The sequence below is a fragment of the Ailuropoda melanoleuca genome, chromosome 16 (genome assembly GCF_002007445.2).
Source record: "Ailuropoda melanoleuca isolate Jingjing chromosome 16, ASM200744v2, whole genome shotgun sequence".
NCBI classification, from domain to species: Eukaryota; Metazoa; Chordata; class Mammalia; order Carnivora; family Ursidae; genus Ailuropoda; species Ailuropoda melanoleuca.
Window position 1 is genome coordinate 21,713,047 of NC_048233.1, and position 15,329 is coordinate 21,728,375.

A 15,329-nucleotide genomic window follows, 5' to 3' on the forward strand; every position below is an offset into this window, starting at 1 on the left:
AGAATGTGTTTTGTCACCTGCTGTTTCAAAAGCATTAGCTTTTTCCTCTTGCGGAACAAAGCCGTACTAATTCTTTATGACAATGGGTACATATAAACCTGCAGTTCATTGTTTTTCAATTTGGTGAACAAATTCCTGCTATAATAGATGCTTGTCAATTTCAGGGTGTTAGTCAGCAGTCAAAAAATAATTATGTTGATAAAATGCACAGCAAAAAAAAGGCAAAGAATTAGCTCTTAAATCTGCTACATGTAATTATATCCCTCTGTGTGTTTACAATTACATCCACTTTATAATATGTGTTTAACATCGTATGGTGGGAAGCACACTGTGGAAAGATTTGCCAGTACCGTGAACACTAAAAAAAAAAAAAAAAAAAAAAAGTTGGTATAAAAGAAGCTTTACAAAGATTGCAAAATCTAGAAAAGTGAGTAATGCCTATAATGGAAACCTATTATTTGCTTATTTCGGATTTGTCTCACATTCTTTTAAAATGCCCAGTATTGAGACAGGGCACATATATTTTAAAGAAGAAGGCTATGCTTTAGTCTGACAATTGTTTCTCTATAGCACATGGTTTTTGACCTCTTTTTTTGTGTTGAATTTTAATGTATAAGTAAACATAAATGCTAATAAAACTCCCAAACATTAAACTCAATTCCAAACAATGTAATTGTATATTCTTGTCAGCATTTAGATGGGTACACAATTACAATGGCTTTCAATCCCACGATTAGCACTGCATTCAGTTAGAAAATGGAGTGTACTAAAAGATAAGTGTCCCAGTATGCTCCATCTAAATAACAATACCCACACTTATTATCTGGATCTAAGACATACACTGCCATTCTCCACATTGGTGTTTATGTGTATTTGTGTTTGTTCAGACATTTGTTTACCCCCTACTAGGAGCATAAAGGGAGTACATGTTAACTTATCAAAGGGACCGTCTGGCCTAGAGACCGTAAGATTATTAGAAACTGGTTTGTTTCCCCCACAGTAAAATGCATTTTAAGGCATCACCATCATCTTTGGCTAATGCTATCTACTTCTCTCAGGTCTCTATCTTACAGCCATTGGCTGTCGGAGTCACAAATTCTGTGTGGAGTTTTCGACAAAGTGGAGGTGAAATTTCCTTGGAAAAACCATAACAATACGGAATGCTTTTTTTTTTTCAGATGTCAAAAACTTCTGGAAAATAAAATGGTGAAAAGCTCTGAATGATTACTGCTTTACATAGTCTATAGTCTATACATATGTTGTATGTGTATATATATATATACATACACACACACACACACCTACCACAATTACTGTGTACACATTTCCTATGGAATTTACTATGGAATGTGTAAGATGTATTTTTTTCCCTTTGTAACAAGATGCCTCCATTTCTTACATTTTAAGGAAAACCGATCCTAAGAAATTACTTTTACCTTTTCTTAAAATATCCCTCTTTCTGTACTACAGTGGTTTTGAAAATGGTAATGACAATTCTGAGTAATAAAATCGCTTAAATCTCTTCTCACCGTAATCAATATTTCTGTTCATTCAGGCTTTCAAAGTAACTTTAAAATACTTCTGCACGGATTTCCAATGTTACTACATTCCCAGTAAACACTCCATGAGCGAAATCATTTTTTAAACCTTATCAGAGTAGGTCAAACAAACACCACTGTTTCTTTTTTCCAGCACTCCACAAAAATTCTTGAGTAGCATGTAAACAGGGCACAGCCAATACGGTATTTGCAATAGAGTACTGTCAGTCATTAAAAGCTAACAAACCTTTGCAAAGCAGGAATGCAGCAATAGAAATCCATTGTGCACTAACAATAGGCCCCTGAACCTCCCGGCACCAAAAGCAGACCATTTTACTTTTAAGGCTATTGTCTGCAAAGTCCATGACAAAGCTTTTCCCCTGCAGCTAGACAAAATATTCACTGTAGTGTGCTCATAAAGAAACAGAAGTCTTCTGTCTAAGTTGCAGAGTTAAAGTAACAGCCGCCAGATTTCTGAAACCTGCAGAACATTCCTGGCCTCTTTATTAACTTACATAAAGATATAAGGCTCGTATACAGAGCCACTTTTTTTTTTTTCCCCAAGTACCTGACTTTGAATAGACACTACAGAAAAATGAATAACTTCTTTAAGACAAATAATTTGGAAAATGTAAAACCAGAAACATATCTAACTCGGGGATGTCATGTCTGTGGATGAATAAAGACACTAATATTTGCAATTTGGATGAGGTATATACTTTAAATTCAGATTCAATACACATTTATTGAGCAGCCTATGTGCCAGGAACTATGCCAGATGCTTTTACCTGTCTGTATTCTCTCATTTAATCACAGCAAATACCTGAAGACTCAGATATGGTTATTGTATCAATCACACAGGTTAAAAACAAAAGCAAAAAGAAAAAAAAAAAGGACTTGTCTGAGGTTTCACAAACTGTAATAGGCAGAGTTGCCTTTTTGAAGTAAGGTTTTGTTTTGTTTTGTTTTGTTTTTGCCTACAAATTCCAAACTCTCTTGTCAACAATGAAATGATAATGATAGCTACTATTTTGAGGGCTAAGTGCTAAGCAGTGTACCAGGTCCTTTACATGTGGTATCTCAAACTTCTCATAATAATCTTCTGAATTAGATATTTCCCTAAACTTTGGTTTCTTGAGTGGTAAACAAATGCACCAATATCTAATTCAGAAGATTATTTTGAGAAGTTGCCCATAGGGAGCTAAGTTCAACCTACCAGATCCTAAAGTCAGGGGGACCAAAAGCATATCATTTCACTCACTTCTCCTCTCTATCTGAACTACTATAAAATAATGAGCTTTAAGCAAATCCACATCCAGTAATCCTCCAACAGCCAATGTTGTAGGTTGTCTCCATTGGTCGTTCGTGAAGAGGTGGTTAAGAAATGACTTCACCATGGATGCTAATAAAGAAGGTTAAGGATGAGTTCACAATGGTCATAATGAACACAGTGGACGCACAGGTACCAATGAGTGAATTTCTCTGAAAATGGTTAAGAACCCAGAGAATATAAATGACTAGAACTGTATAAGACCAAATGGCAAAATCCCAATATTTATAATACACCTGTTCATTAAATGTGTGAATGGGATTAAAGTGAAATTTGACATAATTATGTAAGTGTTGCTTCAGTGTTTATGGACTAAAAAAGATAATAGATATCTATTAAATATTCCATTTTCTAAAATGAGACATGATTTTTTTTAAAATATGTGTAGAATTGTATTTTATACTGTGAGTATGTATATAGTATGTTTGTGGACATACTTATTTTCCAAAAGTTCAAATTCTGGATTATCCATCATTTTCACATTAAGATATGCCACAGTTTTACTCTAAGTACCTTTAAAGATTCTCCTGAGAGTTACTTCTCTCCAACATTGAAGTATCGCAGTTACCATAAAAATAAAAACTAGTGTTCCCTATATTAAAATAAGTGTGAGAGATAATAGTAGCTCTTATTATTTGCATAGCATTTCAGTTTACATAATGCTGTCAGATACAACAGTGTTGTCAATGGTATGAATTCTTATTACACCTGTATTGCAGATGAGAAAACTAAGGCTCAGAAAGATGCTTTTCCCAGCATCACCTAGCCAGAGAGTAGAATAAAGGGAATACAAAACCAGGGCCTTTTAATTCAGGGATGTTTCTTTAGGGGAAAGATGAATATGTACATATTTTAAAATAAAATAAATGGTAAGAAATAAGCTATAAGATAAATTAGAGGGCGATGATGACAGATAATCAGTCAATCCATTAATATTAAGATGATTCTAATTGGATTACTTTTGTCGCTTTCTGCCATCAGGACCCTTTTGATATGTTTGCTTGATATTCCCTCCTCACCCTTGCCTCTTTTGCTCACATATGTTTCTTCACATCAATGCCTATGGCAATCCCCACCAGTGAATGGCCCCCCCAACTGTGCCAGCCATTGTTACAACAGCATCCTGCCTCTTTAGGGCCTGTTCATTCCCTATAACTCTCACTCCTTTTTCCCTTCAGTGCCAAACACTCTTAAGACTGACTCCCTCATCTGGAACAATGAGACCTAGAGACTCTTGCCAACATATTGTAATTCTCCAACAAGCTGCCAGTGCCAGGAATTAAACCACATTCGCTCCAGTGCAGTAGCTTTACACACAAGCTCAGGTTTTTGCTTTGTGTTTATGTAGGTTTTTCCCCTTAATCTCCCTTGAGCTGCAGTGACAGAGCTCATTGAAAAATCGAACAAGCAAAAAATATGTATGTGTAATATTTGACTTTTTAAACAAAGTCCCTGGAGTTAGGTCTTACCAAATCTACCACTGTTTCTGCTTTAATTTTTTAGCTTAAACTGAGCTGTGTTATTCCTGACATGTGATAAGGTGCACATTTAGGGATGGGAATTATCCTTTGGAAGGAACAACAATATGTGTAAACTTCGAAATATAGCCATACATCTTCAAAGGCAAGAAGTAAAAGCGTACTATGTAGATTATTCACATCATAGAATCAGAATTTTAAACCTGCATGGATCTGGAGATATTATTTAGATAAGCATTTCATAAAAGTAATTTACTAAAAACACATTGGACATAAAGGGAACACAAATTGTTTGGTTACTTAAAACCAAAGCAAATAAAATAAGCATTCCACTGTCATGTTAATCTAATTACATTACACAAATTTACATTTCATTTCTACAAGATTTAGATCTATTTATGGGCTAAGAGACTGCCAATCTTTAAGTGAGTTATGGATTGTATAGTGTTATTTACATATCTGACCAAGGAAATCGTTGTTGGGAGATGACTCTTTTGCTCACTACAATTTAGGTAATAAATGGTCTAGAGCAAATTCTTCATTTTACAGACTGAAATTGTAAACTAAGGTTAAAATATGTCTAAGATCATAAATCTAATTAATGATAAAGGCAGGACCTGAAGCCTAATTCCTAGTTCAGTGTTTGTTTCAATATGCCACACACAATGACAAGTTCTCTTAATAGTCAAACTTTTCAAAAATGAAAAGTTAGTCCAATTTTATTCACCTCAACTAATTTTAAACAATTATTATATGAGAGTTGATCTGGGCAACTCATCTCTGTTTGAATTAGATATTGTTAACTCAATATTCTCCCCTTGCAAGCTTTCACTTGATGGCCAACATAAAGCTGAGGAACAAACACAAGTTAGAACACTTGGCCAAATATATTTTTCTTCAAAAAGCTAATTACAATTCAGTGCATTGCTATTTAATTATTCAATCACTGATAATAAGGTTATTTTTGAGGGGGAAGATTGGGCTAAATCTAGAAATCATATATCTGTAAGAGTTTAATTCATGTTGACAATATGCACAGGCTTAGACAACATTTTGGGGCAAATACTACACAATGTAATGGAAGTAATGTAAAACTTTTATATATCTGGAAAGTTATTTGCCCACTGAAGACCACAGGGCCTTGTAACATTCCCATTAGCCAAGCTCTACAGCTAGTCTGCCATGGAAAATGTCAAGTTCTTCTAGGACACATTAAAAAATAATACATGCCACAACACACAAGAGAAACACATCTGAAATTCCAAAGCATTAGAATTTCAATAAGCCTCATTTTTATATGTAATTATCCTAAAGTGAATTAAGCTCTACAAATACTTTACTTTTAGTGGTGCCAAAATACTTGTTTGTTTCCACTTGAAAGTTAATAAGAGCTTGTTAACAGAAAGGAAAAAAAATTGGCCTACTGACTCAAGTTTTAAAATGTTTAATGTGCAATCAGTTTTTGGAATATTGCAATATTTAAATCAATACTTACAAGCTTAAATTTTCTCATTGCAGAAGCTGAAACTATTAACACACCTGCCCAATTATACTCAATTTTATACCACATTTTAAAAGAATATTTTTTCATCACATGATTAAACATGCCATAATCAATATGATATAATTGCTACATCTCAATAACCTTGGATTTACTCTTCACAAGATGGCTCTATATTTTCTATATAAAAAAATTCATTAAAAGAGAAACTTAGGAAGCTATATTGTTTTATCTACTGTATCACTCAGAAAGTTAAGTATATTTTCATGCAACACTTTGTTTTGTTCTTGTTTCAAAAATTAGATGCCAGCAAAAATAACATTAAGTAATTTGGGGGCAGCATTTCAAAAAATAGTTGCAAAGAGGTATTCCTCACCTACAAAATCTCACTAATGTTGTGCTACTGAACATTAAACAAGCCTTAATGTCATACAACCTGACTCCATCACTTACTAGTTTTGTGACCTTTGGCAAGTAGCTTAACCTCCCTATGCTTCAACTGACTCATCTGTAAATGGGAATAGTAACTACACATACCACATACGATTGTCAAACTAACTAAATGAGATTAATTTATGTAAAGCTCTTAAAACACTGCTGGGCAGGCAGTAACACTTAAAAATGTTACTAATATTACAACTGCAACTTAATATAGGACATCCCAAAAGAACTGTTTCAAAAATCAAATGAAATATATGCTCCACTTTGTTCATTACTAAAACCATTCAGAATTCAAAAACCTCATCAAAGGATAACAGTTCTGTCTCTACATTTTAAGGGTAATGACCCATAACCCTTAGTTTCATTGATCACCAACCATCCCTATGGATTTTTTAGTTGGTTCATGCCAATAAAAATGATATAGAAAAAGGTGTAGTATCATGAGGGACAAGGATAGTTGTCATGTCCACGAGGTTAATGTATGAACTGTCCCAAAACAGCACAGATACACAAAAATACTCAACTAACCTTTGCCTGGTTTTTTTTTTTTTTTGGACAGTTGTCTTTCTAACTTTCCATGGGCTCTATTACATCTTCAACAACGGCTAAAGCTTTTAAGCCAGTACTGTTGACAAGTGAAAGGGAACGACAAATAGCTTTGTAGTGCTCTTTTCCCAGGGTCACTCAACCAGCGGTAATAGTTATTATTTTTATTTATTAGCACTGTAGCCCTGTCCTCTATCATGGCTAACTCACCCCAACCCCCATGACAGCAAAAGCATTTTAACTTTTAATAAAAATGAGAGAGTGCAGCACTCCTGTGTAAGGCTCTTTCAGCAAAGTGCACAGCTAATGAATATTGTCCATTTGTATCCAAATAATTTATGATGTCAGCAAAGTGTGGGTGGAGAAACATGAATTAAGTTGTAGTCATTCGTTACAATAAGAGGGGTGACAGTGGAGAGTAGGAGGAAGCAAAGGGGTTACCAAGGCAAGAGGGGTAGAATAGAAAAGCAAAAGTAATGTGATAGAAATTTGGAAGGAAGATGTTCATGATTACATCAGTAAAACTCAACTTAAAAAAGTTAAAGCATTTCTCATAAAAATTTTTCATGACTATGTCTTTCTATTTTATTCACCAAATAACTAACTTTCTCAGACACCAATTACAATAAACCACATTCTCCATATGTTTTATATGAAATACTATTTTCTCAACTGGGATATGTGAGATAGAGGAAGAAAAAAAATAGAAGAGAAACCATAAGAACTAAGTCATAGCAAAAGGTATATGAGAATCAGGTATATTTAACACAAAGTCTTAGTTTCACAAGACAAATTTACAAACAAGAGTTCAAGATAGCTTAAACATATCGCAGCTTAGTAAAGACAAGAATGCATAGCTCTAAGCAAATTATATATGCCTACTGATATATTTAAGAAAAGAATTACCTAAATATGTATTTGAATTATAAATGAAGCAATTATCCTACTATAAAAGTGTATTCACATAATCATCCATTTAATTAGATATCTAAGAGCATGATGAAAATGAAAATTAAGGATTGTATTTGTACAATTTTGTTGTTGTTGTGGTTTAAAATTGTGAAAGTGGGTGGTAGAGATGATAAAGGAGTTACAAAAAGCATAGAAATAGAAAACCACTTAACATACATTAGAATAAGAATTCCAATACTTTAAAAATATGACAGAATGTTTTACCACTGGAAGTGAGAATTAAAGCGCATACAGCCTGATGCTAAACCACTACACATCCTGAATCTTCTCTATCACAACATATGTGAAAACAAATCTCAATCTCAGCTTGCCAGATGCCTGAAAAGATATGAACAATAAAAACTGACATGATTCATACGATAAATCAGAGATTGTGATATGCAGGTAGTTGAACAGTTGAGCTGAAAAGCTACTTACGATTCAAATTATATTTTTATGTTCTAATACATAGCATCGGATTTTAAAATTAAGAAAAATATCCTCTGATTTGCTTAAAATCATATATCTAAATTTGCACATATCCTTCTCAACCAAAGTAGTCCATCTGCCTTAACAACTTGTTATATTTGGTCTCTCATAACCTTTCATGGATTTTGGATCGCGTCATTTTTAGAGTAATTTTAGATGAGAAAATACAATACTTTTATTTGCAAAATGGCATTTAATGTTCACAAGCTTAGACACTATCTAATTAACAATGAAAGCTACGTTCCTGTATTAGCTATGATAATCTGTGACCCACCCCCCAGCCAAATGCAGAAGAGCCAAACAAAATCAACCTGTAAGAGTTCTCTTTAAGAAGCATTTTCATTTAAGAAGGAACAAGTGGAAAAAAAAAAAAAAGATAAAAAGGAAGCAAACAAAAAGAAAAAAAGTCTGGATAAATAGAAAAAGGGAAAAGCATAGTTTGTTTTTCACTTTTCCTTTATCACCACAGACTTAGCATTCTCAATGTTAAAGTCAGTGGGTATAAAATTGGGCATGGAGAATCTATTGGTATATTCATTTGATTTCTTAACTGAACGAATGTACAAAATGATTAGCTCTGCTTTTAATGGAAAAATGTACTATTAGAGCTATCAGACTACTTTTAAAAAATCGGATACTGCCCTTTTCATTATTTTGCACAATTCACACATGTACATACACACAGAAGATCAGGAGGCATTCGACTCTATCCATTTATTCATTCATTTACTTGACAATCATCTATTAAGCTGCTACTGTGACACGGTGATAGGGGCTCAGACGTTGGCTCCGCACCTCAAGAAATTCACTATCTCCTGGGAAAGATGGATAGGCTAACAGTGACCAGACACTAAACATTTGACTCAAATTGCTAGGCGTCACTGAGTTTCTCTTTTACGGCTTCATTTATTGAAGAAAAAGCAAAGAGAACACACCTTATTTTAATTATTACATTAACGTATGGTAAATAAAATGTGGTCAGAGACTTCTTCCTAAATGCTACTTTTGTAGTATTACCATAAAGAGTCCAAAAATAATCCACTGTTTATTAATCAAACCAGCTATAAAATATCTACTAAGCAATACTTTCCAAAAATAGGGCCAATTTCTTTTCTTGTATTTAATTAGGAAAATAATATGAATTAAGTGACACTATCAATATAAAGTTAAATTAAAAGATAAGTATATGGATAAATAGTAGAATGGATTAATTCAACAAAGAGTATGTACTATATATTTTTGCAGGCATGGGGATATTAACAGGAGCAAAACAGAAATGGACCCTATCCACGTCAAGTTCATTGTCATAGGGAAGCTTCTTTAAATGCAAAATTCCAGGGCCATTGGAGAGTCTGGCTCTTTATGCCCTGGTTGAGTCCCAGGAATCTGCACTCTCCCAATACCTGAGGTAATTTTTTGATGAGTAAACACTGATTTGGGGTATAACAATATGGATAAAGACATTCTATTACATTTGCTGAAACTTGAAAACTTTTTTCAAGTGGTTAAGTTGCGAAGTAGAATATATTGAATTCTTCTCAGGAAAAGTTAAAAGAATTTTACTAACAACATCACAGTGTCATTTGAGTAATAATTTAAACACTATCAACCAAAAAATTTCAAATATATTCCAATACTTTCCTATTTTACAGCTCAATGGGATACAGTAATTCAAAGGGGAAAAAAATCACAGCAAAATGCAATAATGAACTACCAGGAGCTAATATATATTTTATTTATTAAAAATGGGGAAATAGAGAATTATTATTACTGGAGTATTGGGAACAAAAATTTTGCTTAAAAATCTTACATAAGAGACCATTAATCATGTGACCACATGTATATTCATGTATGCATATTCTTCAAAGTAATGTACTACACACATGAGAGGTACCTATGTTTAGGTAAGCAGCAAAGAAAAAAGAGAAGCTCCTGAGATGTCAGTTAAGTGACAAGGGCATCCTCTTCTCATGGTTGAGAACTAAGGGATTGCAGGTTCAGAGAACAGTGGAATAACACTGCAAGCAATATGTTAAATCAGAGAAGAATGAATGGGATAATATCCTGGTTATTCATTTAAAGGAATGGGAGGACAACAAATTATTAATACTGGAAAGGATGTTAATGGTACAAAGGAAAATAATCTCTACCTTTAATATAATTAATAGGAATTTCTATAGCACAGAGGCATTGCTGCTTATTTTTCTACATTCTTTTTTTAAAGATTTTATTTATTTATTTGACAGAGAGAGAGAGAGAGTCAAGCAGGGGGAGCAGCAGAGGAAGAGAGCGAAGCAGACTCTCTCTGAGCAGGGAGCCCGATGTGGAGCTTGATCCCAGGACCCTGGGAACGTGACCAGAGCTGAAGGCAGATGCTTAACCAACTGAGCCACCCAGGAACCCCTTTTTCTATATTCTTAAAAACATCAATTTATAGTATCTTTGGAATCATGTCTCAAATTTAATAACTGAGAGGAAAACATTTGAAAAGATAGAGAAATATCCAGGGAGAGAGAAAAGAATAGGAAAAAGAGATCTGTTGAATATCTCTTCTTTCTCTTACGCTTTGCTTTCCCGAAGTAAGCACTGAACAACTTAACTCCCATGTATGTAATAAACAATATATAGAGATATATATTCCTTAAATATTTCTCTTTCATGTACACATATATTTAATATCAAATTTATGATATTAAATTATCCTGTAGATGTCTCTTTTGAAATGTACCCAAAGAGAAAAAGCAGGTGGGGGTGGGAAGGGTTCAAGGGATATTCACCACAGTATGACATGTATCCTATGCTTTCCTAATGACTCACTGATTTAATAGAAAAAAAATTAAGAAAGGTAGGAAAAAAAAAACTTATTTAAAACAGCCTAGGGATTTTGGTGAAGTACAATGAAATGTCAGCAATTAAAAAATTAAGACATAGGTCAATATTTCATCCCCAAAGGATGGATGAATCCAGTAAGTGACAGACCACCCAATTTTCTGACCTGTGGGTCAGACAGCAAGTTTTTACAAACTTGGGAATGGTCTTTCAAAAGCTACAAAAGTCTGTGTTGCACATGTCAGAAATTCAAAAGTGTTCATATCTCTGGGAATTTTCCCTGAGGGACATGAAAACCCCAAGAAGCTGCTATCTCAGTTCTCACAAAAAAGGTGTAGAGTATGTTTAAACCCACAGAGTCTCTGTTACAGGACATCAGATCTCCCACCCAAAGTGAACACCTGGATGAATCCTGAAGATGGTTACAGAAAGCCCTCAAGGCCCTCAACTACTTGGAAAAATCATATAATTCCTCTGGGAAGAAAACTCACATAAAATATTGTGAACAATGATGATAAATTAGAAACACATATTTAATCATTTTTATGAATTAAAGTGTTCCAATTAATAGTAGTTGAGATCTTCAGTTAAATTACAAACATGGCAAATAATCATTCCAAGTATTGCAGCTGTCTATAATCGTATTTACAGAAGGCAAATAATTTATTGCAAGAAATTTGGTAAACTAAACTTGTGTTTGCAATAAATTTGTAATCATCAAAACTGATCTTTATTATTTCAAACAGGTTAATGTTAAAAGGTGCATTATCTACTTAAAATTTATTTTCATGAAATTAAAAAAAAAAAAATAAAGCGTTCCATTTCTAAAGAGAAAAAGGAAAAACATCATTGTTCCATGGCAGCTACCAAAGAAATTACTATGTTTGATGAGGGGATTAAATTCTTTAAAAGAATATTTCCAAAATTTATAAATTATATTAAAGTAGATACATAATCTAACAGGTTTCCCAATTATATAGTAGGTGTCGATTTATTATTCTGGTCCAGAGTTCGAGATGTAAAACCTGGGTTATTTATTTCCCTCTTTTCTTCTCAGCAAAGTGTTCAGATTATAGCACAGCACCCTCAAAATTATAAAGCAGCAAAGCCAAGTGTCAAAACATGTGAAAAGCTCCACGCCAAACGGAGCTGCATAAAAACTAAAAACCAACACCTTTAAAAAATACTTGATTTGAGTTTAATCAAAACTCTTGTTTTCATACATATTTCAGCCTTTCTTTTTCTTTTTTTTTTTTTTTTGTCATGACACATTAAGTGCCTAAAAAATAATGATCAGTGAGGTTTCACAGCATGGAGGGGAAAAATAATAGGAAAAAAAAAAGTTTATTCCACACTATTTGAAATACATTTAGGTAGTTCTCAATGGGGCTACTACCAAATCCTTTAAGCCCACCAGCCTCTTACCTACATTAAATTAATGAGGCATCTCAGACATTCATTCTTCACCAGCAGCTCTAGACTCTCCAGTTGGACACCTACAATTTACTAAATTACAAACAGTGACCTAGGGGAGACATCTGTTTGTTATGTACAATATTGCATTATAATCTAGAGCAAAAGAATATTTGGAAGATTAAGATGATAAGATATATGTTGAATTGCATTTTCTGGGGTTAATAGGGGCCGGTCTATGATTCTTGTGATCTCTTTTCCCATACAAGTTCCTATTTTCCCATCAGGAAGCAAAGGCCTCCACAGATCAACATTATGAAATACAAAACTTATGAACAATCCAATGCTAAGAGGTCTCTATTATGCCATGATACTCACTACCACCATACAATACTTTTATTAAGCCTCAAATACATTAAGCTTGATTATAATCAAATTTTTTATAATACCACCTTCTTACTAATGCTCATAACACTTGGCTCCCAGGGATGTACTTATAATGAGATGACCAGGTGTATTTTCCATTAAATGCCTCTGTTGGAGTTTCTATAGTGCTTTTTCTCATATATTTCAAGTTAAACGCTCCTCTATTTTCATGTTTGCCTCACAATAGCCAGTTCCTTTTCAATGATTAATTTTCTATTCAAAAACAATTTGCTTCTTTTCCCTTTGTCCTGTCATGGTTTCAGAACAACGTCTTTCCTCTTCCTTTGTCCACTGCAGAAACTCACCTCCTCCCCCCCGCCAAGATCACTACCTTCTAGCTTCCAACTCCTTTTTAGTGACATATAGTCCAAAATATTTAGGAGTTCCCCCCAGCAGGAGGCTACTCAATTAACAAAAACAAAGCCCTGAATGATCAAGGCATTAACTGAGCCAAGAAGTACTGTGGCCATTTATATTATATGACCTCAGCAGTCTCTTGATTGAATTGCAACCCAGCATTAAATCAAACACTATGTGTTGTGTGTGTGATTTTATAAATGCTGGGTGTGTGAGGTGGAAACAGGGAGGTGAGAGGGGTGGCAAAGAGATTATAAATACTCTCAGGAAAAAAAAAATCGCGATTTAGAATGTATTTTTTTTTTAACATGCTCTTTACTTTGTTTTGGAACTAAGATACACTTTGTGAAATGCCCAGAACTAGTATTCCATGTTTAAACAACAGAAATAATGGAAGCATAATTGATTGCAGCTGGGAACTGTCACCCTATCAGTAAGCAGCACCTAACTGGCAAATACTACAAGCTTGTTACAGATTCCTTTATGAATTGGGCACTGTAAGAAGACTGGGCATTCTTTATAACATGCACTCAAATCAAAATCTTCACTGATTTATTTCTCAAATTTTACCAGACTAGAAACAGTGAGTGGTTAGTCTGTTGGCCTCTCTCCAGTGTGTTTGGGCAGAGAAGGTAGGGTGCTTGTTTCATAAAGTTAAATACATAACAGGTTTATAAACATGCTATATCTTTCAGTCAAGGAGGAGATATTCAGTAAAAACAATCTTCTCAGTACATGAATGCTAACAGGAGAAAGGAGAAGTAAAAATATCTTATTCAGAAACCCATTTTTGTGAATCCAATTACTATAAATTTCTCCATACATATCATATTCCCATCAAGGACTACCAAGATTCAATTCTTATCTAAAAGCAGGCTTTTATATCACTCTTTCAGTTGATTTACCTAACTCAGACTTTCCCCAAAAAGGAGCAAAGAAAAAAAAAAAAAAGAAAAAGAGGAAAAGAAAAATAAAGAAAGGAAAACTAATAACTTCACATTAACTTACTAAGAGAAAAGCTACAGTAAGTCCCTTTTCCTATTTTCTTATATTTGTGTAGCTGTTAGACATTTTGCAAAGGGGGGGAGTACCAGCCAGCCTTTCACAACAAAAGACCCACTGTCACTGAGCCAGTCCCAGACATGGTGGAAACCAGCCCACAGGAAAAGGCCTGGCTCCAATGTTAGGCCCCGGCCGAGTACAGTCACTATATTCACTCAAATTGGCAACAGGTCTCAGTGTTCCTGGCTTTGAGCTGTGAACAAGGGTCGGGATTGAATAACCAATTATACAACCGCTGACTGAGTTTATCCAAGGTTTGCAAACTGCTATAATAGCCCAGTATTCAACCAACTGTTTTATCCTTTTCCAGATATAGTGTCATATCTCCCCTTGTGCTCCATTTACATGTCACTTTATTACATACATCCATTAAAAAGGTTAATACAGTGTCACACTCAATGCCTACATGTTGCCTTACAGGAGTTCTGCTTCTCTCTGGAGCATTTCATATAGACACCTTTCTCTGTCTTTCACTTTCTCTCTGCAAGTTAAACCAAGTTTCTGTCAAGACTACAGAACAGTGGATGAAAGAACAGTAGCCAAATGTCAACAGTTTCAAAAATACGCCTTATACTAATGGGCTGTTTGAACCCACCTTGGTATATTAAAAATGTGAAAATTCTGAAGTTTGGCAGTTCAGACTAGCACCCAAATTTAAGGGGCACATGTAAATTTATCCAAACGTGTGCCTCCCCCTTTGCCAAAATGGATGTCTCAAAGTTCAAGAAGACCTACAATTTTTCTGCATATTTGCATGCCTGCCTTTAATACAAAGTGGTTATGATGGAAATTAAAAAAAATAAAAATAGAATTTCAAATACTTTTCCTAAATCTCTACAAACCTGAAATTCCTGAACGAGTACCTTCCAACTCAATAAACAGAATAAGGGAAATGGTAGAAATGTCAAGTAGTTATGAAGGAGTTGGCTTTTTTTTTTTTTTTTGGCGCCTCGATTTCTGGCCTTTTA

The 15,329-nt window shown here is 34.2% G+C and overlaps 1 protein-coding gene across 18 annotated transcripts in view; it reads right to left on the bottom strand.

Annotated features, from left to right (window-relative positions):
• SOX5 (SRY-box transcription factor 5) overlaps positions 1-15,329 on the bottom strand; it is a 960,947-nt gene that overhangs the window by 211,387 nt on the left and 734,231 nt on the right. The gene's annotated exons all lie outside the window — the stretch shown is intronic.